Source organism: Protopterus annectens, chromosome 4.part0 (assembly GCF_019279795.1).
Source record: "Protopterus annectens isolate FY-2018-M chromosome 4.part0, PAN1.0, whole genome shotgun sequence".
NCBI classification, from domain to species: domain Eukaryota; kingdom Metazoa; phylum Chordata; order Ceratodontiformes; family Protopteridae; genus Protopterus; species Protopterus annectens.
The window spans coordinates 916,051,255-916,076,991 of record NC_056733.1 but is presented as its reverse complement, the minus strand read 5'-3'; the positions used below and the strand labels follow the sequence as shown (position 1 = coordinate 916,076,991).

Here is a 25,737-nt window from a genome sequence, read left to right as displayed (position 1 = left end):
GCAGGACCCAAGACTTTGTTAATCAGGCCGACTGAGGGCTACTGCAAGCAGATAACCCAAATGTGATGACTGCAACAGTGAAACACGAAGATCATCATCTAGATTTGTACACACATAACTGACTGCTGCTTCCCCATCAGCCAGATTATGCCCTCTGCTCAGCTGACGGAGGCCTGCTGGTGATTCCAAGGATACTTTCCAACATATTCAGCCTCCGTTTGCTTGCTCACCAGGTTTTGCTCATTTGAAAACCACCAACTTGTCAGCTTTGGCAAAGCCTTAATGCTGGCTACATTAAAAGGTCCTTAAACCGTACTTAATTTCTCAGGCCTGTTGCATTAACCAAATCAATTCATTATAAGCTTAGACGTAACAACTGACTGTACTACTTGGGTGAGGGGGACTATGCTATCCAGACTCCTAATAAAGTTTTCTAAATCATGTCATTAAGGAAAAAGGAATAACTATTTTGTCGATTTCTTAAACCAAGTATTACCTTTACTCTGAAGTAATACGAGTTCAGACTACAGTCAGTTTGCAGGTATGTGGGAGAGCAGCCTCCATATGGGGTTGAAGACAGAAACGGGCACAGCCTGTCATGTAAAAAGAAATGTTTATCGGCTTATGTATCGCACCTTTACATATATTAGACACATTTTATTATAATTCCTGATACTCAGTGGCACATATACCCTTCCCTTTTTAAAGTTTAATGCCAGTGAGCATCTTTGAAAAACGTGTTTGTACTGACATCTATTTTACAGTATATTCCTCAGTTCCACTCTGCCGGCTTTCACTTAATCTGGTTTTATTTTGTGAACTTTATTTATTTAAGCTGGCAACAAACGTCTGCCTTCTACAGCTCTCCCATAAGATGCCCTCTGACGTCACAGCAGTGATTCTAGATAACTTTAAAATATTTATAAATTTTTTAAATGTTGACAGATTAACCAAAGTATATTAACTCTGATCATTACTTTTCTGCTTTAGAATATTTTTTTTTGCCTAGCTGATGTAATATTAGAGATTTACAGTTGTCATTACACAGAATGCAACACCACCGACCTATCCTGCAACTTTAAACAGCACTTTTTTCTGGGTAGGAGACCGAAAGTTAGATTACTGCTACAAAAACAAAAAACAAACAAAAAAAAGTAATCTGTAACACAAACGGGGTTTTTACTAGTGAAGTTTAAAAATAAAATTACCTGATGTAAAATATTAGCAATTCACTTTCTTATAAAGGGTACACTTTTTTTAAAATTATATAGAGCCATTTGTATCAAGACTGTAATATTGAACTTCCTGTAGTAATACGACACAAAATTATAAAAGTAAAGAAACTCAAATCCTTCATAGCTCAATATATCACTACCTTTCAAAGAAAGGAAAAAGTAGCATGGGGGGCCACAATGACAAAGTAATTAGCTTTGATGCCTCAGACAGCTGCTCTAGTTGAATTCTTGGCTGGTGTGCCTTCTACATACAGTCTGTATGTCCTCTTGGTGTCGACCTCTACTTGTGTCACATGCTCTAGTTTCATCCAATACCCTAAAGCCATGCAAAAAAAGCAAATCGGTATTTCTCCTGCGATGTGCATACCATTTCGGTGTGGGAATTCGGACACACGGACGTACACACACACACGTACACACACACACACACACACACACACACACACACACACACACACACACAGTGTGTGCATGCATGTGTTACCTACAATGGGTCAGCACCTTCTTTCAGGATTAATTTTCTCTAACTTTAAGCCACAGAGTGCCAGAAAAACCTCAAACTCTATTGTGACCCTGAAATGAACTGTGTGCAATTGGAGAAGTAAAGAACACCAATCAACATGTTCTGTCTTACTAAATAAAGGGCTACACTTCACATTCTTACCAATCAACATGTTCTGTCTTACTAAATAAAGGGCTACACTTCACATTCTTACCAATCAATATGTTCTGTCTTACTAAATAAAGGGCTACACTTCACATTCTTACCAATCAACATGTTCCTGTCTTACTAAATAAAGGGCTACACTTCACATTCTTACCAATCAACATGTTCTGTCTTACCAAAATAAAGGGCTACACTTCACATTCTTAGCAATCAACATGTCGTCTTACTAAATAAAGGGCTACACTTCACATTCTTACCAATCAACATGTCTTACTAAATAAAGGGCTACACTTCACATTCTTACCAATCAACATGTTGTCTTACTAAATAAAGGGCTACACTTCACATTCTTACCAATCAATATGTTCTGTCTTACTAAATAAAGGGCTACACTTCACATTCTTACCAATCAACATGTTCCTGTCTTACTAAATAAAGGGCTACACTTCACATTCTTACCAATCAACATGTCTTACTAAATAAAGGGCTACACTTCACATTCTTACCAATCAACATGTTCTGTCTTACTAAATAAAGGGCTACACTTCACATTCTTACCAATCAATATGTTCTGTCTTACTAAATAAAGGGCTACACTTCACATTCTTACCAATCAACATGTTCCTGTCTTACTAAATAAAGGGCTACACTTCACATTCTTACCAATCAACATGTTCTGTCTTACTAAAATAAAGGGCTACACTTCACATTCTTAGCAATCAACATGTCGTCTTACTAAATAAAGGGCTACACTTCACATTCTTACCAATCAACATGTCTTACTAAATAAAGGGCTACACTTCACATTCTTACCAATCAACATGTTGTCTTACTAAATAAAGGGCTACACTTCACATTCTTACCAATCAACATGTTCTGTCTTACTAAATAAAGGGCTACACTTCACATTTTTGTACAAAGCCAAGCTACCAGGAAAATAACAATGCCCATGTCTTCAGCATTTATATCTAATAAATAGCATTTTGAACATTACAAAGCTTTCACGTATGGTTGACATTTCATTATTCTACTAAATGGTATTTGGAATCTGACAGCTACCCTAGTTGTTTTGTTTAGAAGGGAGGTCCAAATGAGCAGTGCTTATTCTCAGTGAAGGCCCAGAAAGCCAGGTTCCAATCCATTTCCAATTTAACAGTAAGCTATAATCTGCCATGCTTCCTTGCATTAAAGGATACGAAATTTTACAGGCTCCTAGTACTTGAAAACGTACCTTATGAGGCAGCAAGTCAATGTGTGGGATCAACATATGGGAGGAAGGTCAAGAATGGGTCGAGATCACATTTAGGTGTTTTTGACTAACAACACTGGAGATGGGATGACCATTTGGGTCAGTTATTAGTAAAAGTTTAGCTAGGTACATACAGTCTCTTATCAATTCCAAAAAAACAACTATGAATTTTTTTTTTGGTATTTAAACAATTTAAGAATAGCCAGATGTAAATATTTCTAGTGTCATTTTATACAGCTTTAGTTAAACCATCACTATTTCAGGTCACTCTAGTCTGTCTTGCAGGACCTTCTTTTGTATGCCAATGATGTAGTCACTAAAGAAGATTTTGTTAATTTCATAAAGGATTTAAGAAAAAATATCATGCATTGTGGCAACCACACATTAAAATAATACAAACCATAGTAACATGTTTCCAGTTATAGAGATTATACATGTTCTCTATAGACATCACCAGTCCAACATTACATACATCACAGTTACTACTTTCCCCTCAAACCTCACTCCTCTCCTTCAGCATTATTATACATGTATTATTCCCACAGTTTCCATTTATTTTAATGTAATTTGCTCCTTCCCGTTTCTAAAGATCCCACTTCCAATTCTTGTATATGTACTTCAAAATACAGTTGGTTTAGGCTTTGATTTCCATTTTGGCAACCACCAGAATTAAAACTTAACAAGGCCTTCCTATGTCTACACAATTCAGATCCCATGTCCCAGCTCAAAAAATACTTTCCTTAGTTGCACCTATTTGGTCATCCAATATTTCTGAGTACACTAGGTAATTTTTAAAATCTGCCAACCCATTATACGCACAAAACATACATTGCTAGTTAACCATTTCTCCATCACACCTCCAACTTTTGTCATCTACTCAAGGAAAATTTCTTTGAAGTCTGCTTGGGTATAAAATATCTATGCAAACAGTTCCAAGCAATAATCCTAAATCTTCTGGACTTTAATACTTGACAGCCATACATATGTCCTCCCATTGTTCCCTTGGAAAAAGATTAGATAAGCAATTTACAACCTTTTCTAATGTCTTTGGATTTATTCTTACAGTTACTGTGCAATATGTTATATGCCCTACTAATTCTTTTTTTAACAGCAGTTCTGTTCTAGATTCAACTGAAAACTCTACCAGAGCAGGTCTTTCACTTGGAATTCCCCTATCCCTTTCTCTTTGCCTTATACTCCGACAGCAGTCCCTGGTAGGGAAAGCAGCCTCTAGCCTGCAGTCCAGAGATCTTCTTGGCTTCATCCCATTCTATAACCTTTCCCTCTCTAATTTACTCCCAAATATCTTTATCAGTTTTCAACAGTAAATTCGACCCCCTATTGTCTATTCTCTGTACCCTACCTACGGTCATCCTCATTGCCAAAAATCCCCTTTCTCGTACTGGCTTATTTCTTACAGTATTTTAGAATGTTATATTCATAAAGCAGCAGAAATGGTTATTATTCTCCTTAAGGATCTGCATCCAAAATTGCACTCTCTCCTCATTTCTTGAATTGCCCCACTTCACCATCATCCAGTTCCACTTTGAATTATGACTTTTTGCTTGTGTTATGTATAAAAGCCCTAACTGTGTAGCTGTAAAATATTGCTTCAAATGTAATCCTAAACCACCTTGTTTTGCTGGAAACTTATCCAACTTAACTCTTGCTCGCTTCCCCCTTACAAATAAATCCTTCACCTCTTTATTATTGCCCACAACTTCTTTAGTTGATAAAAATATGTCTCACCTGTATATAAAGCTAAAGGGACTAAAAACATGTATAGTAAAAAACAAGCAGTGAAAACATCTATAAAACAAGAGCTTCCCATTTCTCAACTTTGTATTAACTTTTGTTTAGTCTCTTCTCACATATTTTTAGCTACCGTAATTCATACTCCTAAATACTTCATCTTACGTCCGCATAAATATGGGCATTGCTGAAGCAATTCATCTGTGGGTACATTAGTTACAGCTACAGCCTTTTATATTCATTAATTTTCAATCCTGCAAAGACTTTGAAACGGTCTCAAAATTATCTACAACACGGAGCTCTTTTCTGGATTTGTCAGGTACAAAATAATACATGCAAATAAAGCCAACCTTTCTTGATTACCATAAGAATTATATCCTTGAATTTCTTTGCCAACGGCTCTAAATATGGAGCAAATAAAGGGAGAAAGAGGACACCCCTGCCTGATTCCTCTGCTCATACACAAGAGGAACCCTCCCACTTTAATTCTTGCCTCTGAACCCTCATATAACCTTGTAATTAACCTTATTACTGTTATCAGGGAATGCAAATGCATTCACTGACCCACACAAAATCCTGGCTCACACTGTTGAATGCTTTCTCTGCATCGAGACCCACCAACAGCGATATTTTACTGCATTCTACTTCCTTCTGAATCATCACTGTTCTACTAATGTCAAATCTTTGCCACCCCTCCACAAAGCCACACTGATCCATATCCAATTTTGGCACCACATTTGCCATTCTTCTAACAGATATAGACAAAACACTTTATAATCAAGGTTCAAAATTGAAATGGGTCTATATGAAGCAGGGTCTGATGGATCTTTACGTATTACAGCGACCACGGGTTTCTTCCAAGATGTTGATGCTTCCCCTACTTTTAAAATACTGTTAAAAGTTAGATTTCATTTCTGGGGCCCTCAGACCTCACTATTTCGATCATGGCCCCCAGTACCCATCGTCCATGCCAAGTCCATCAGCCACTCCCAGACCCTCCCGCTGGGGCTAGTCCTGCATCCTGAGGGTGTCCTGGGGGCTTGGCTCGTCTGTGCATCCATATGAAGTGGGGATTTATTATGACCTGCCCACTTCTCTATCCTCATCTACCATGCTTTTCTGTTTTTTTTTTTACATCAGCGGGCAACTTCCCTCTTTAAACCATGCCCTCCTTACGGAGCACATCACCGAGCATCCTTGCACCTAATATGATGGCCATCCCTTCCCTGCCACTGGGCCACTAACTGAACCCAAGTCGTCTGGGGTACAGTGAGGGCTTTATCCCTCTACCTCACTGGAGCAGCTCAAACCTTCCAGATCTTTCTCACTGTCTTCCTTACCTTCCACGGGAATACCATCTGTTCACAGAGACCTTCCCATAGATTGACTATACATCACCATGTTTATCTCATCTCCTCCTATCTTGTTTATTGTAGAGCCTCACCTACCTCTAACCTTGACACAACTAAGTCTTTCATAAATATTTCCATTTGTGCTCCAAACAGCTCTACAGGATGTCTAGTTGCGTTTCTTGGTATAGACTCCCTATGGCATTTTTTTTTTTTTTAACTTGGCATTTTTTTGAAGTAATTCCAGAAATGCTCCAAGTGCCCTTGAGTTTTCCTACAGTATTCTGCTTTAGCAATGTTTGTATTAAATCTTGTGGTAAGCATTAAAATTAAGTGTAAAAGCTTGAGGTGATTATTAGGATAATTTTCCCCATCTGTCCATGCCCTATCCCTTGGACATGAACCCTAGTGATAGCTGAGCAATAAACAGAGGTACCCTGCTGCCTCCTAGTCTTCCTGCTTTTAGGACATAGTATTTATGAATAGAGTCAAGGTTTGTATTGGGGTCAGTGGTTTTACACGCATACATTTTATATTATACATATAATTTATTTAACATTTGTTTGCCAGGATAGTCTGACTGGACAACAAGTGTCTGTTTTCAGTGGAGTACTGGGGAGAAAAACTCCATAAGTTTACAGAGAGAAGAAACATTTACAAGAGAGACTTACAGAGTAGTAGCATACAGATTGTAAACTTTACAGCTGTTAGTATACAATAAAAGGATATTCCCCCTTTTGGATGAAAATACAAGTGTACAAAACGTACAATGAGAGTAGATAAGAACCTAGTACAGCATTGCAACATATTTTACAACTGAATAAGAGTATATAAATGTTTAAGTTTTCATATATACATGCAGATATATACATACACACACACACGCATTTTATATATATATATATATATATATATATATATATATATATATATATATATATATATATATACACACACACACATACACATATATATATACACACACACACACACACACACACACACACACACACACACTTGGGTCCCCTACAGAAGAAAGGCAGCTGAGAAGACAGAAACCCACATAACCGACACCACATGGTCGACAATCAAAATGCCAACAATGGGGAAACGTATGTCTCCGTAGTGCAGAATGGAAAGATTTCCATTCCTGCACTGTAGTGCGATCTCGGAGTTGGTATATTAAAGTTATTGGGGGGTGCAGGCGGGCATAGCCCCCCTGCTAGCACAAAAAAGGAAATTTTATTTTCTTTTTTTTGTGCAGTAATTACGTTGTCTGCGTTTCAATTGTCAACCATGTGGTGTCGGCTATGTGGGTGTCAGTGTTTTGCGCTGTCGTTCTTGTGTAGGTGATACACATATATACATACACTCATATATAGGTTATTGCTCACACATGGATAGGTATAGTTAACTGGTGTTACTTGTGTTATCCAGGACAGATGGGGTATAGAAATAGTGAGTGGACGAGGCTTCAGGGGTTCAATTACAGTTGCAGAGATGGTTGGTGAAGAGGTATGTTTTAAGTAGACTTTTGAAAGAGGATGTGGAGTTTTGTAGTCTGAAGTCAGGGGGAAGGTTGTTCCATATTTTTGCTATTTCATGGGCAAATAGTGATTCCCTGGGGTTGTTTTTGCATGTGATGGTTTCGATTAAGGCTTTGTTGGAGGACCGAAGTTGTCTATTTGAATTGTAGAAGTTCAGCATGCCAGTCAGGTCATATACACATAAATACATACACACACACAGATACACACAGAGTGACAGAGAGAGATCTATATACATAAACAGAAGAGTCAATATAAAGCTCAGAAAGGAAATAATCTTTGGAAACCAGAGAAAAGCAAATGTTAAGATATATAAATTGGGGAAGATCTTTATTTCATTGACCAGACTGTATACAATAGGTTATGTTCACTTAAGGAAATGAAAGCAACTGCAGGTCAACCAGCTTTTCTAAAAAGTTGGTCAGGATAATATCTAATAATATTTTATAAAAAAAATAAATAAACTAAGATCATAAATGGCGTGAAGCAATTGAACAAAAAAATAGCTGAAAAATGAAACCTTATTAAAAGAGGCTGGAGTGTTACACTAATGCTTTTAATTCAGTTTTATGACTTTCTGCAGCAATTTTATTGCTTTTATTTTACTAGAATATCCAATAATGATGACCTGGTTATACTACTCATTCAGATGTCTAACTTAAGCTGCACTAAAACAATCAGCCAGTTACGCTGACTTCTTAAAAGGATCACAGAACAAGATTATGTCTCCCAATATCATTTAATGCTGAAAATATAACGACTTTATATTTTTCCTAGAAGTCATTACAGTTGAAGGAGGGATGATGGTGGTGGTAAAAATACACAAACTATAAATCTTTTTGTATGCTTGCCTGTGGTTGTTTCAATTAACACTCAGGGTTATTGCTAAGTCAAGTCTACACTCTGTGCAGAGTGTTTGGGGAGGCTTTTCTTTACTAGAGTAAAGATAACATCATCACCTTATCTTTAACCAGACATATTACCACAATATAAAGTACTGCTGAGAGGTTTGTGGCAGTATCCAACTATCCTCCTTCAACCAGAACTCAGTAATGCATACTATTTTGAGATTACATGCCTGTAAGCATAGTTCAGGTAGAAGCCATTTATCACAGATACTCATGCTAAGTACTGTAAGATAATGTCAGCCAGGTTTAAATCATACATCTCCCCCCAGTAACAGAAGTACAACAATCGCTAAGGAGGAGAGGTTATGCTCTTAAAGAGTGGCACGATGGGGAGGCTGCAGCTGTGAAAAACTGCTCAGTGCGATAAGAGTTAAATTGGATCAGCATATCCATCAGAGTGGAAGGAGAGGGATTTGCTGGACGCTGAGCAATGACACAGTAAGCTCATCTGTGGGCCCAATTTGCCAAAGTATCTTTGGGAAAAGTAGCAGGAGAATTAGCTAAGCAGGAAATACAGCTTTCCACATTCTTATGTAAGGAGATTTGCAGTTTGGAAACGGTGCAACTCTGGAAATTTTATGCAGTGATTCAGTCTACAGGTATGTGAAGATAGGAGGTTAAGTACGGTGAAAAATGTTCAAAAAGTAATTTAAACAAGACTCATTTTTAGCTTAAGGGCAGCAAACCTTTGCCCATGGTATCTGTGTGAGCACTACCGGTTATGTCTTGAAGAAAGCACATTCAGGGTTTAGATAACAGAGCACTACTTTTTTCAGAGTTCATGAAATCATTCTTTCTACAATACCCAATTTATTTACTTCAGGGTCATAAAGAAGCTCCAGCCTATCCCTGCATTCCACAGGTACAAAAGCAGACGAACAAGTTGTCGATATGCACTCCCAGCGCAAACAACAAGCAGTTATAAAAATCGCCAGGTTTATCTACAATATGTTTTTGAGATGAGGGAGGAAACGACAGCACTTCGCAAAAAATCCAAGCAGACACTGGAAAAAAAACATGCAGGAACTGAACTGGACAAATAAAAGCCGTGAGACAGCTGCAAGCAGCTGACACACCAGGGTGCTAATCAAATTAACCGCATTATGTACACATATAAAGGAAAAACTTAAACTTCTATTGCTGTAAGCAAAACACTTTTTTCTCAGTCAGTTAAAAAAGTACATACAAAAAGAGGTAGCGTTTTGCAGTGAAAGTCCCAATACAAAAAAGTGCTGCCATTACGTCCATTTCATGTCAATGTCTTCAAATAAAGTAAGAGTACTATATCTCTGGACCTCAGTGACACAAGGTTTTCGCATCTGCGTCACTAGTTGAATCAGTGTAAGACCATCCTACCAATGTTGTTGCAGCACAATCCAGTGGGAGGTGGATACTGTACCTCTAAGTTGTCTACTGAAATTGCCCCAGAGTACAGACTCATTCTGTACGCTACATTGTCACAAGGACAATGAAAGCAGGCAGAGGATGGGAAACCAAATGTTGAGAGGAACAAGACAAAAAACCCTATGGAAGCACTGATCGCAACAAGAACTGCTGGAATAAAAGGACGTAGTAAAAGATGCAACTAGTTACAAGGTATAAACCTCTGAAAAACAGCGAACAGTGTGCAAATAAAGGAATATTTCAAGGGAAAGAATGACAGCTGAATAGTATAAGTGGCAAAATGAAGACAGGAAACTTTAAGAGATACATGGACTTTATATTAATTAAGTTTGGCAAGGAAGGTTTGCCAGAAAAGAGGTCATCACTATGCGTTGGCACATTCAGCGTGTGACTTTTTATAAAAAGTCAAACAGGATGAAAAGGTGTTAGCTAGAATCACACAGTATGTCCCTAAAATCACTTCTGTGGGACACACAAAGCTGTAACCATCTATTTGATGGAAAAGGTCTTCTGTAAATGACTGATTTTTTGGACAAAAATGGCATGCCCAAGCAGAAATGAAAAACAACTCTGTATCAATGACCTTATAACACTCAGGAACCCAACATTTAGAGGCAACCAATAACATGCAGACAAGCCTCATCTTCTCTATTAACGACTATGATGAAAGCACAAACACACAAAGCAGACAAGCAGGACTGGGTGCACACCATGCAATAGATTTTTTTCCCAAGATGCAATATTTTAATATGCAATCATTACAGAATAGAAGGCGACTCAAAGAAGCAGAAAAGAAAACTGCACTGGGGAAGCTGACACTGGAGATTCGGCTGCTAGGAAATAATTGACTGAAGCACTGGTGCGCCCAGAATAGTCCTCACGTCTAGTTTATGGATTTATTCCTCCAGTTATTTTGCTGCATATGGGAAGTAAATCTTCTGTGCAACATAAAGCCTACCCACCATAATCCAATTTTCTACTTTGATTCCAGAATTACCTCATTCAAACTTTCTTCCTGCATGATCTTAAGGTATCTAGGCATGTACGCTAAACGTACACATTTACTAATGACAGTCATAGCCGGCCTTAGGCTTAGGCCATCTAGGCAGCTGCCTAGGGAGCTGGGGCGCTTTTCCAGTATTTATTTGGTGTACATAGACCATGATGGGGGCACCAGGTGTTGTGGGGGGGGGGGGGTGCTGTGGAGCCCTTTTGCTTAGGTCACCAGTTGACCTAAGGCCAATCCTGATGAACAGCATTACTAAATTTTGGAGTCCTAAACAGTTACTCTCTGCAGCTTGTCCAATGCTTCCAATGTAATTTAATCATTAAGGGAAAAACAAAAGTACAGCGTTTGCATTATTTGCCTTTTTTCTTTGTAAAGAGTGCTTTATCACAAAACAAATATACACCCAAAGGGTCTACAAATATAGAAAAATACTAAACTCAATGCAATACATTTTATGGGCAAAATACAGGCAACCAGAAGGCAGTGGATGCTGCCTTAATGCATTACATACTGTTTTCCAACATTCTGTATGTAAAGCTGAACCTATAAAATGCTAATGTAACAACAAAACAAATATAGTTTAACCAATTCTGTAGTAATGCTTCAAGTGTGACAGCCAATAGCATTTGTAATTCATGGATTCCTTGATGCCAAACACAAACAGCTCTATTTTCTCATCTGCTGAGAAGTGAATATATATACAGCTCACAGTAGAAATGAAAGGGTACACTCATGAAAGGAATCTAACCACCATATAGCAACAACCACATATGCAGGAAGGTTTCATTTCCTGCACCCTGCTACTAAGATGACCAGTTTCAACTTGATGAAAAGGGGAATTTCCCCTCCACTGTGTGTCCCTCTTCAGAAAAACAATGTGCACTGTCATATTCATGGATATTTGAAAAATTGTCCTTTACAAATCAGTACCTCTGCAAATTAATGAACCTCTGAATACATGAAATAGAAAAATACTCTTTACAGCTAAACAGTGATGTAAACTCAAAGGGAAGCTGAAAAGTCTTAAGAAAAAGGAAAACACACAAGGAAAGCCAAGTGAATGCAGCTGGTCTACTGTGCCTCACTCAGCACAATGTGCAAGAAACACTTTCCTAGTACATGGGCTTAGCAGCACAAAACAGCAGCCTAAAGGGGCACCATCAAAAATGGCACCTCTTGACCCTCTGTAGCAAACTCAATCAAGCTGAAGTAATTAAGTCTGCATCTACTGAGCCACTTACCACTATCTAGTGTTGCACTTGGTGGCCAACGTTACAAGACAAAGTCTACTGCGATGCTAAGAAATAAGTAACCCGATGCATAACTTATTCTTGTCCTGCTTGATTCAATCACTTAGCCTGAAAAAGATGCTCATGTACATCATGGTTTGCATTACACTGTGCATTTGGTTTACCATTCTTAACCTTTCACAAACACAAAACTCACACAACACAAAGCATTAGGGAGAATTATCTTCTTTAAGCGTAAATATCAGAAAAGGAAAACTGAACTTTTTAGACGTGTACTTGTATATCAGCAATTTCTGACCTACTGGGCTACTCTCTGGTCAGAGCAGCTTAATATATACAAAATCTGGTCAGAGCAGCTTAATATACACAATCTCTCTAGACAAAACAGTTAACCCAAGCTGTTCAAAATTATTTTGTGGCAAGAGTCTACATTATGCACCTGTGTCAAGTTTGAATTCTACATCTCCATTCATTAATCCCAAACATGTTCCAATAGCCTGCTTTGTACTTTTGTTTTACTGAATCAGATGCATTTTTCAGATATCATTGTATGAAGCCTTATTTCAACAATACTTGAAAAGATTATTTTTGTATTTCTTTTCAACCTGTAACTTCTTCTGAAGTTACAGGCTGAGCCTTGAAAATGCCCCTTTTAGCACATATTCCGGGAATTGGTTAAAAACTGGATAGCGCCTTCTTATCATGCATACAGCCACACCTACTGCAAGCTTGAATTAAAATATATGATCAGTGTTCCACAGTATGTTCTCACATGGATTTCTTTTTCACATCATACCATTAAAGCACATTCTGCCTTCATTTCTCACTTTTGCCTTATTATTTGATCAAAAATTTTTACACACCTCTTTTTCAATGATTAACTTAACTGTACACTAGCCATTTCATTTGCTCTGCACACATCCTCAGATTCTGGTAAGATTTGGTGTGTTTCTCTTAGTCTTCCCTTTACTTCATTTGTTATACCACTATTTTATGAAGCATGCAGCTCACAAAATTCACTGGTGTTAGTTCTATTATTTAGGTCAAAATTATAACTATCTACAGTCTCTGAAGAGTTTTGTGTTCGTGTAAAGAATCAAATGGCAAATTTTTTCTGAGTTGGGATTAAATACTGAAGCTTACAATTAATGGCTAATTTGTTTACAGTGAGAAATAAAACTTCTGAATCCAAACCTTGCAGTTTTCAGCCAAATTTCCTTACAATGAAAACATTCCTGGTAGTGAAATATTAGCTATATTTCCACTGAGAATGTATTTTGGCAAAATCAGCTCTCTCCCTTACTGTCTGTCTCCCTAGGGGTACCCCAAGGCTCCATCCTGGGTCCTCTACTCTTCACCCTATTTACTAATCAACTACCATCCACCATACCCAAAGCCTCAATAGTCCAATATGCAGATGATACCACCATTATCTGTGCAGCTGACTCCCTTGACCACCTCCTCTCCCCAACACAAGAATGCTTTTCCCTGGCAGAAACATGGATCACTAATCAAAACCTCATTTTAAACCCAGCCAAAACTAAATTACTCATCTTCAGCCCTCACAGATTCATCTAACTTTTCAATCTCCTCTCATAACACCACCATCACACCCTGCAGTCACGCTAGGCCTCGAAACTGACAATAGCCTTAAATTTGACATTCATATCTCCAAGACCATTAAAAGAGTCCACAGAAAAATAGGACTACTCTTATCGCAACAAACAGTTTCTCACCAGTCACTCTAAGGTTACCACAACCAGGACACACCTCCTATAGACCCTACTTTACGCCTCCCCCGTGCTTACCAATATCCAAAAAACTGAGATCAACAAACTAGATAGCTGCTACAATAAAATAGCCAGATCTGCCACAGGATCTCCTTCTAGAACCCACCATTGTGAAAGCCTCAAAAAACATAAAACTGGCTAGAAATCCCCCTGACCCTTCAAGTCAGCCAACTAACACTTGCTCACAAAGTACTACATCATCCAGGCAACACACCAGTCCTGCAGTAACTACTCCAGCCTTACACCACTACCAGATCCCTGAGATCAAGCACCCAACACCTCCTTATGGTAACAAACTTTAAAAATGAGGCAGGTAGATCCGTTTATAGCCACTTCATCTCTAAAATCTGGAACTCCCTTCCTGCCCACATAATAAATAACTCCACCACCCAATTCAAAAAACTACTCAAAACACACTTCCCGAATCACAGATTATGTACCTGTACTACCCCTGGATAGTAACTCATATGTCTCCGTTTCCAGCAACTAGAGTAACAGCTTATCTACTGCTTTTGTAATGTATGCATGAGATAACAGTATCACTGAACACTGTAAAGAAACCTAAAGGACATAGCATGTCTCATGTGTAGAAATGAGTTATGGAAGTTATCTGCTCTATCTTCTTGTTAGACTTGCTGTTAAACATCTCTATAACATGTATATATTAATGTTGCCTGTGAATGTTGGCAAATACACTCTTTGGTTAACTCACTATCTTATATTTACTATCCTTCTATAAGAAGTATAAAGACTGTGTCCTCCATATATTGTTTAATGAACCTTTTGGTTAACAGGTCTTTCTCTTGTTAATGATTTTACTGCTCTGGAGCTTTTCTCCCCAGGCCTCCACTGAAAATGGACATATATCCAGTTGGACTCTCCAGGTTAACAAATGTAAAACAAAATAAAATAAATACATTTATTAACCAGGCAACCCCTTTCAGCCAAGATACAAATCAAAAACACAAAAAAACACACCTTTAGAAAGTTTTTAGAAAGTAAGCTAGTGAGAGATACTAATCAAACAATTAAAACACCACATAATGACAAACTTTAGCATCACAGCAAAGGCAGCATTTCAAATATTTTGATTACCTGGTCACGTCTTAAAGTATATGTAAAAATACCACTTTATAAATACTTAATGATATTATGTACATTTCAATTATATCAGTACTAGTCAGAGCCACAAAATAGAAAGCATCATCATCATCACTAAAATGGAACTGAAGGCACACACCTCCCAGGTAGTGGAAAGCTTCCTAACAGCGTTAACCTCCGAGAGGTCAGTTGGCAAATTCAGTACCATTAGAAGATTGACACAAGTAAACAGACCCTAAGACAGTAAATGCTAAGCGTTGGCCCAACTATGGGGGCACCCTTGGCCTGGGCCAAATAGTTTTTTGTATTGCCAGGAACTTTAAAGCCCCTTCTTGGCTAACAAAGAGTAACAAAGTAGTAGTTTGATTTTTTTTTGCACTCCTCCTCATAGTCCACAGGATGAATGGGTGGAAATGCATCCAGGAATGTCCTGTGCCACAGCAGAGACCAAATCCATCCATACCTCATCCTTATGTGATGAGCAACGGTAAAACGACTGCATTCTCCTGAGTGGTACAAAAGTCTGTCTCCAAAGTGCCACACTTTCAAAATCCCAGACCAAAGGCAGCCTCACTCTGCAATTCAAGGAAAGGAATACAATTGTGTATGTAAACAGTCTATAAAAATGTTACAAACATTATATTTACTAGTCTATATGTAAACTAATTGTTTTGTAAGTGTGCCTCTAGACTGGGTTGCTGCTGAAACCTACCTAGTTAACAAAAGTGCTTTAACCCTAAACCATAGATGGATAAAGCCCAAACTATGATCCAGACAGCCAACAGCTTAGGCACTGGAATGACTTCGGTGACAGAGGTGCTCTGATCTGCTGCACTACTGCCACTAAACAGAGTGCTGAGGTACTGCCAACAGCAGCTATCACGCCAAGTGGCTTATACTGCATGAAGAGGTAGAAAAGACCCAGGCCATGAACAGGCATCCACAGGGAGCCCTGTGCAGCCATCAGTGTTGCTCATCTGGTCAGGAAAAAACAGACGAACTTCTGTGGGTTCTGCTCAATAACTTTATTATGTACAAACACATCAGAATTGAGGCTTAAGAACTTTAACTTAATAAACTTGTAAACAACTAGCTATTACACTTGTACATGCTCACACTATGACTGCACTCTCAAGATGGCACTGAAGCTAGCACGCGCTCGCTCTTTATATGCACGTGCTGTCCTTGAAACGCTTCTTAAAGGTACAACACAGCACACTATTCTACATCTAACCTCTCTGAGAAATGAGTCATGCAATATTGATGACACTGATCGACATGCAATTGATACAGAATAATTCTTTATCATGCAATTATACAGAACTAGATACATGTATACAATTACGTCCAGGTTGCTGTATATTTCACACTACGTCTGGAAATACAACCAGTGTAACATAGAAATTAGAATTAGGTCTAGCAACTGGGACAGTCTCTGGATGTTCAACTTTGGGGACATCAGGAACAGAAGTAGAAGTTAAGACATGTTCTGTAACACGAACATTGTCTAGATTGTTCTGAGATCTAGAGCATGCATCACAGAAACAATGCTGCGATTTCAATTCTGATACAGGAAGAAGATGTCTCCGATTTCTCCTGTACTCCACACCTTCAGATTCTATAAAGTAGGATTTTGGCTTGGTACATATACCATTTTACTTGACCAATCCAGTCAAAACCTTTCACTGTTTGTATCCTCACTGTCTCTCCTTTTTTCAATGGACAAAGAAATATGCTTGATTTGTCACAGCTGGACTTCTGGAAAGAATGCTTTCGGAATAGTTGGAATTTACTTGTTCTGTTCTTTGCTTTAAGCCTCAACAAACTGTAACTGATAGGCAATGTTGTTCTAGTTTGCCTAGAAAGAAGTCTCTGATCAGGTGAGCCAAGTATATCGTCACAGAGTACGTTTCTGAGATTGAGTAAATTCAAAAAGACTGGTATTATCAAACTTTGACTTTTCTAGTAATTGTTTTGCACTCTGTACTGCACGCTCAGTAGTCCATTTGACTGTGGGTATTCTGGACTACTAGTAACATGTACAAAGTCCCATTCTCTTGAAAATTTCTGAAACTGACTGGTAAATTGTATACCATTGTCAGAAATAACTTTGTGTGGACTACCATGGACTAAGAAAACATGTTTCAACTTGGTGATAAACAGCAGTGGACGTTAGATTAGGTGATAAACAGCAGTGGACGTTAGATTAGGTAGTAAATCAGTCTCAAACCAGTTCAAATAAGACTGGTCTACCAACACTAAGTAATGCTGATTGTTCCACTCAAATATATCAGTGGCTACTGTTGACAAAGGTAGTTCAGGAACTTGACTTAGCTGAGGTGGTTCTTTTTACAAATGTGGTTTAGTACTATTGCATACTGAGCAAGAAGAAAAGTACTTTATCAATATCTTTTGCTAGAGAAAGCCAAAACACCGGTCCTCGCACCCTTCTTTTGCTAGATTCAGAGCCTGGGTGAGCATGATGCAAAATCAGGATAGATTCACATTCTAAGGAAGCAGGAACAACAATTTTAGGGCCTTTGAAAATAATGTCATCTTCCATCAACATCTCATCTCTGTAAGGAAAATAAGTTTGCATTTCAGGTGGCCGTCCTACATTGATGTAGAGGTTGAGCTTTTGCAAACTGGATCAGTCTTTGTATGATCTCTCATCTCATCAAGTCTCGTGGTAGAAAAATTATGCACTTTCATGACAAAGTCAAAATTCTCTGCATTAAGCTGTTCAGTTGTATTTCTGGGAGATCTGGATAAAGGTATCAGCCAGGTAAAGAAGTTTGCCTTTCGTACAGACCATTTTGAAGTTGTAATTTCCAATCTGAGTATCATTCTTTGTAATCTCACTGGAGCTGAATGCATAGGCTTCTTTAAAATAGTGACTAGAGGTTGGTGATCAGTTTCAATCTGAATAGCTCGAACATAAATATAATCATGAAACTTTGAACATGCAAATACTATTGCCAAGAGTTATTTCTCAATTTGAGCATAAGCATTTCAGTTTGGGCAAGAGTTCTATAGATGCATATGCTACTGGTATTCCTTCTTGAAGAATAACTGCGCCAAGACCAAATTTTGAAGCATCACAGGAAAGAGAGTTACTGGTTTATTAACATCATAGTATCTTAATGTAGGAGGGGTGACAACTTTCTGCTTAAGATCTTCAGATGCTCTCTGGTGCTGTTCCAACCAAGACCAGGTAACATCTTTGCACATCAGCTCTCTCAAAGGCACTGTCAGCTTACTGAAGTTTGGCATAAACCGGCCTAAAAAGTTAACCATACCAAGAAAACAGTGTAGAGCTTGAGCATTATCCAGTGCTGGCATCTCTAGGATGGCTACTTGTTTGGACGGGTCCAGTCGCAAGCCAGTGCTAGTAAATAAATGACCTACATATGTAACTTTGAATTTGCACTTTAGAGGACTGAACTTTAAGTTCACTTCACATGCGCTGTCTGGAACTTTCCTAAGGTTTCTGTCATGTTCTGCTTCACCACTGCCTCCAACCAATAAGTCATCTGCTATTATAGCACAAGGATAACCTGAAAAGATTTTCTCCATTGCACGCTGAAAGAATTCACTTGCAGAATTTATTCTAAATGGCATCCTGAGGAATCTATCTTCCAAATGGGGTACCGAAAGTAGTCAGTAATGAAGATTTGTGATCAAGCATCACTTCCAAAATGAACTTTTTGCATCCAAGACAGAAAAAACAGTGGCATTTGGTTATTAGGGCTGCGACTTCCTCAACTGTACGCATGGGATGATGTGGTCTCTTTAATGCTTTGTTCAAGTCTCTTGGATCAATGCATATTCTGATTTTGTTTGAGCCTTTTTTGTGGGCTGCTACCATGGACAACACCCATTCAGTTGGTGATGTGACTTGACATTTTACACCTTGCTGCACCATTTTATCCAACTGGGCTTTGACCTTATCCTGCATAGCTATCGGAACTTTTCTTGCCAGTCTGACCACTAGACTGATCTCTGGGTCTAACTTCAAAGAATACACAACTGGAAGTCTGCCTAACCTGTCATCAAAAACATCAGCATACTCTGAGAAAATAGCCTCAGTAAAACTGGAACTAGGATAATTGCTTATATGACGAACTTCTTTGGTAAAGGAAAGCAAATTCATTCTAAAACGGTCTCTGTCTCAATAACGATTGCCCAGGTGTTCGGACTACATAAAATAGTTAGCTGTAGCAGTTCCTGGCAAAATAACATGAAAGCAGTACTGAGCCTTCGGTTTGAATTTTTTCACCTCCATAAGCAACAAGTTTCGCACAACTGACCACATTAAGATGCTCACCAGCTCACACCTTAGCAAACGTTTCTGCCTGACTTTGAACTCGGTGGATTTACCACTGATCTGAACAGTACAACACACTTTGATCTTTACCAACAAATTTATTGCATCAACCTTTTCACCAATTACTGATAAACCATCTAAGTAGAAAGTAGGACTGCAGCTCTCTTGATCAATTTGCTTTCTTAAATGATCCTCCTTTATAAAGTACAGTTTTGTACCTACCATAAATGTAGATGTTCGAAGATCCACATTGCTGCAGTCCTAACACTTGGGGTAGTCCGCTGTCCCAGTCGGCCCAAATACCAAAGTATAAGGCTGACGTCGGTCAGGGCACATTAGTCTGACGTCAGGACGTCAGGGTACAAATGCGCATGACCGACGTCATATCCTCAGTCTTTTCTTGCCCCAGATGTCAGAAGACCCTAAAAAGATAAGGCCAAAACCAAAAAACACCAAACACTCCTGTACCAAATATATATACAATATATACAACTTACAAAAGCACAACACCACCCACACAACCACCCCTAAACACAGAGGGGAAGGAGGGAGGGTAAATTGGACTGCAGCAATGTGGATCTTCGAACATCTACATTTATGGTAGGTACAAAACTGTACTATGTTCTTCATCCCACATTGCTGCAGTCCTAACACTTGGGTAGAATCCCAAAGCAGAGGTAAGGGAGGCTGGCAAATCATTAAGAAGCTGGAGCTGTCAACATGCCCTGCAAAATAGCAGTGGCAAAACCAGCCCTAGATTTAGAGTAGAGAGGAAGGTGGTAATGCTTAGAGAAAGTATGCACTGAACTCCAAGTAGCTGCCTCCAAAATATCCTTAGTTGCCACCCCCCTTAGAAATGCTGTTGAAGTGGCAGTAGCCCTAGTGGAATGAGGCCTAATCCCAGCTGGAATCTCCTTGCCATGATGGGAACAACAAAATGCAATGCAAAACCCAATCCACTTAGAAATAGTTTGTTTTGACACAGGCTTGCCCTGAGAACTCAAAGCAAAAGAAACAAACAACTGCTGAGACTGCCTAAAATCCTTAGTCCTGCTTAAATAATAACGCAACTGCCTGTGTACATCTAAAGTGTGCAAAATCTTTTCCCCTTATTTTGGGGATCTGCATAAAAGTGGGCAAATGAATAGTTTGGTTTAAAGCCACACTAGAGACCACCTTAGGCATAAAGGAAGGATTAGTACGTAATGATACCCTATCCTTATGGAAAATCAAAAAAGGCTCAACCGCCATAAGGGCCTGCAATTCAGAAACCCTTCTTGCAGAAGTAATGGCCAACAAAAGCAGTCTTCCATGACAAGTATTTCAATTCAGCAGTAGCCGCAGGCTCAAAAGGTTGTAGAGTAAGTTTCTCCAACACAAAATTGAGGTCCCAAGCAGGAGTAGGAGCTCTACGTGGGGGTCTTATATTCTTTGCCCCTCTAAGAAATTGCTTGAACAAAGGATGAGAAAACAATGGTGGGTCACAATCATAGTGAGCTGAAATTGCTGCAGCATGAATCGTAATGGAAGAGAAAGACAAACCTTTGTCCAATAACTCAGTAAGGTATTGAAGAGCCACACTCAAATTAGGCTCAGAAACCTCCAAATCCTTTGCTGCACTCCAAAATAAAAATCTCTTCCATTTGTCTGCATACACTTTCCTTGTACTAGGTCTCCTGGCTTCCATAATCACATACAAAACTTGTTGAGGAAGTTGAGACCTGCTGTGGTTCAAAACAGAATATGCCAGGCTGTTAGATGAAGAGAGTGAAGCTTGACATTGAGTAGATGACCGTCCCTCTGAGACAAAAGGTGTGGAACTAAAGGTAAAGGCCATGGAGGCTTTCTTACCAGATTCCTCAGTAATGGGTACCAGTGTTGTCGAGGCCAATCTGGAGCTATTAAAATCATCCTTGGCTTGTCTTGTCTGACCTTTAGGAGTACCTTTGGGAGGAGAGGCAGAGGTGGAAAGGCATACACATGAAGATTTTCCCAACTGAACGAAAGAGCATCCACTTTCCAAGCTGTGTGATGAAACCTTGTCGAGCAAAACTTTGGCAGCTGGTGGTTTAGTGGAGAAGCGAACAGATCTATGTCTGGAGTTCCCCATGACACTGTCAATTTCCGAAATACATGAAGATCCAGTTTCCACTCGTGGGGATCCATGATTTGCCTGCTTAACACATCTGCTAAGGAGTTCTGTGCTGCCGGCAGAAACCTTGCCTGAAGATTTAGTTGCAAGCTGAGCGCAGTCTCCCATAAAATCATTGCTTGCCTGCATAGAGGATAAGAATGTGTTCCCCCTTGTTTGTTGATGTACCACATGACAGTTGTGTTGTCTGTTAGAATCAACACCTGCCCTGGAAGAAGTAACTCCTTGAAAGCCAGTAATGCAAACTGGACTGCCAACATCTCCTTCATGTTGATATGTAGATGCTGTAGTCTGGCAGGCCACTTGTCTTGTATCCACTTTCCATTCAGATGAGCTCCCCAAGCTATGTCTGAGGCATCTGTCGTTAGAATCTGACTCGCCTCTGGCCGGGTCACAGAGAGTCCCTTGTTTAGGTGACATTCCTGAGCCCACCACAAAAATTCCTTTTGAATGCAAGGTATTATTTGAATGACAGTGTCCAAATCCTGGCAGTGCTGTGTCCATACATTTTGAGATACCATTGCAGCTTCCTCATATGCAGTTTGGCATTGGGAAGCACCAGAATACAAGATGCCATGAACCCTAAGGCTTGAAGGACTGTCCTTGCAGTCAGCCCGGACTGAAGAGATAGTTGATGGAAGTAAAGTGAAAGATTCTTTTGTTTGTCCGGGGTTAAAAAGGCCATCTGGGTTGCTGTATTCAGTCTCACACCCAGAAAGCACATGTCTTGAGAGGGTACTAGACTGGACTTTATTTCGTTCACAGAATACCCCAGGCATTTTAGCACTGCTATCACATATTCCAAATGCTGAAAAAGGTCTTCCTTTTCTTGAGCCAGAATCAGGCAGTCATCCAAGTAAGGATAGATTTGTATTCCTTTTAGCCTGAAGTAAGCTATCACTGGAGCCAGAACTTTTGTGAATACTCTGGGCAGTAGATAAGCCAAAGGGCAATGCAGAGAACTGATAATGGGAATTCCCAGCTCGAAAACGCAGATACTTCCTGCAACTTAGTCTGATAGGCACATGAAGGTAAGCCTCCTTGAGATCTAAAGTTACCATCCAATGATCTTTTCCCAGCAGAGGTAAAAGCTGTTGCAACGTCAACATCTTGAACTTGGGAATGTCCAGATAAGTGTTGAGGATAGACAAATCCAAAATTGGTCTCCACGTGTTCCCCTTTTTGGTACTAGGAACAGGCGAGAATAAAATCCTAGGCCCCTTTCTGGCACAAGAACCGGCTGAATGGCCCCTATTTGGAGTAACAGAGAAATTTGCTTGTGAGCCTCTTTTCTTTGTAGAGGAGGAATGTCTGGCATGCCTTTGAAAGGAGGCAAGGTATGGAAATAAAACCTGTAACCGTGGTGAATGATATCCAATACCCATCTGTCTTGGGTAATTAAACTCCAATTTTCTTTGAAAAGTGCCAGCCTTCCTCCCAAAGGTGCTGCCAGACGAGAAGGCTCTGGCAGCTGAAAAGGCAGGTCATTGGGTCTGTTTACGAAAGGACTGACCCCTGCCCTCACCAGAAGACTGAGCAGGCGAACTCCCTGTTCTAGGCCTAAAAGAACCTTGAGCGCTGCCCCTGCCACGTCTAGACCTACCCCTAGACTGGGAATCATAAGAAGGATATGTCCACCCCTTAGTAGGCCAATTTCTACTAAACTTCGGAGGCTGAACCTGCAAAAAATCTTTAACAGTCTGCATAGACTTAGCCTTGTCCTCCATTTTCTTTAAAACTGCTTCCACAGGCGAACCAAACAACACATCAGATTGTAACGGAGCATCTAAAATCCTTGTCCCAACATGCTCAGCCAAATTCTGATCCCTCAACCAGGCGTGCCTGCGAAGAACAGAACCAGTGGCAGCCACCCTCGAAGAGGCCTGTACAGCATCAAAACCACATTGCAAAGAATGCTTACCCACCTGTTCAGAAACATGAACCAAATCCTGCAACTCTTTACACTCAATACCTTCCGCCAGAGCATCTACCTTAGACTTCAATTGTGAAAGGAGATAATTTTGGTATTTTAACATGTGGAACTGGCAATTCAAAGCCCTCATGGCTAAAGTGGAAGAAGTATACACCTTCTTTCCCCATCTATCCAAAGCCCTTGCCTCTATCAGGAGGAACAGGATTTTTGACAGCAGAAGCCTTAACACCTTTAGGCCCCTGAGAAACGGTTTCTGGGTCTGCCCTAGGACTCTAAAAAGATACTTAATGAGCTTCAGGCACCCTATAATACCTATCCGGTTTAACTGGAGCAGGAGGCAAAGAATCAGGGTTCAGGGAAGCCTCTGCAAAAACATCTTCCACCACATCCAGAACAGGAGGTATAGCCAAAGGCCTGTGCTGGGGTAAAAACAAAAATTCCCTTAGCCTTTTCCTGGAATCAGAAAAATCTTGACCTTCCCATTTAAAATGCTCCCTCATGGAATGAAGAGTCTCTGAAAAAGAAAAGTCCTCAGGAGGAGAAGCCGAAGGAGTAGAATCATCTACATCAGAATCAGAATAAGGAGGATACTCCTGCAAGTCTTCAGCCGAAGACTCAGAAGCCTCCGAACACTGCTCAAAACTCTCAAGCTCAGGTTCCACCCTAGGCCTCTTATCAGGAGGGGGCATAGAACCTCTAATCATAGTAATCAAATCTTCTGCCATTTTAAGCATATGTTTCTTAGGCAGAGACCCTGTAGAACTAGGAGAAACCCCCAATGAAGTTAAACCTGGCCTGCCTCTCGAAGAAGCCTTGGAAACAGAAGGGGAGGGCCTAACCACCTTAGGAAGGGAGGGGAGAACAGCTACCTGAGAAGCCCCCTCAGCCTGGCCTACCTCCTGAGAGGAAACATCCTGTAACAGTAAAGTTTCTCCCTGAGACTCCAAAGAGACTTCTAGCAGAACCTCCGGCTCCACCGAGCCCTCTAAAGAACCGACGTCCGGGACAGACGGCTCTTCCAACCTAGGCTTTGCTGCTTTGTCCTTGCGCTTTTTTGACGAAGCGGGCGTCGGAGCATCCGACGGCATTTTATAATTACAACGCTTCCCAAAAACTAACCTGGCACAGTCTAACCTTCTCTTAATAGTGCGTTTGTTAAATCTAGCACAAGAGCGACATCCAACAACGTCGTGCTCAGGCCCTAAGCAAGGTATACACAAGGTATGGTAATCCCTATGAGGTATCTGCTTCCCACAAGAAATACAATTATTCACTTTTTCTGACATCCGGTTAAATACTGAGGCAAGAAAAACAAAATATTCTAACGGGTACTTAGCCAACTTTGATTCAGTCTGAAACTCCGACTTCAGAAAATTTCAGAACGCCAACCTGCACTCGCAAAACTGCTTCTGTATCGGACCATGCGGCAAAAAAGACTGAGGATATGACGTCGGTCATGCGCATTTGTACCCTGACGTCCTGACGTCAGACTAATGCGCCCTGACCGACGTCAGCCTTATACTTTGGTATTCGGGCCGACTGGGACAGCGGACTACCCCAAGTGTTAGGACTGCAGCAATGTGGGATGAAGAACATCGGTGTGAAGTTTACTTGATTTACAAAACTTTTGGAAATGGTTCCATTTTTTTATACTTGTGGTATTGCTGACCAAATGCTAACCACTTTTCTCTTTTAGACTTATGATTGGCACCACAACTGTGACAGTTAACAATAAAGTTTGATTTGGGTTTTGCTGACTCACCCTTGTACTGCACTGAGCATGTCCTTTTCACTGAACTAGTCTTAGAACTTGCTGGAAAACTATGGGTTTTACCTGCCACACTCGCAGGGGTTACAGCTACCATGTGCTTAGGCCTGCTTCTGCTAGCCACATGTTGCATGCTGTCTACATTTGCTCTGGAGCCTGCTGAAACCATGCTCTTACCACTTGCAAGCATACTTGTGTGCCTTTCTGTAACTTTATGCATTTGAAAAATCTCAGTAGCTTTGCTCTGCGTTAAATCACTGTCACGAAGCAAAATCTTTCTCACTGCAGCACTATTA

At 39.9% G+C, this 25,737-nt stretch overlaps 1 protein-coding gene across 8 annotated transcripts in view; it reads right to left on the bottom strand.

The window, feature by feature from the left end:
• The window catches only part of MSI1 (musashi RNA binding protein 1), a 755,253-nt gene that overhangs the window by 638,301 nt on the left and 91,215 nt on the right, over positions 1-25,737 (bottom strand). The window lies entirely within an intron of this gene.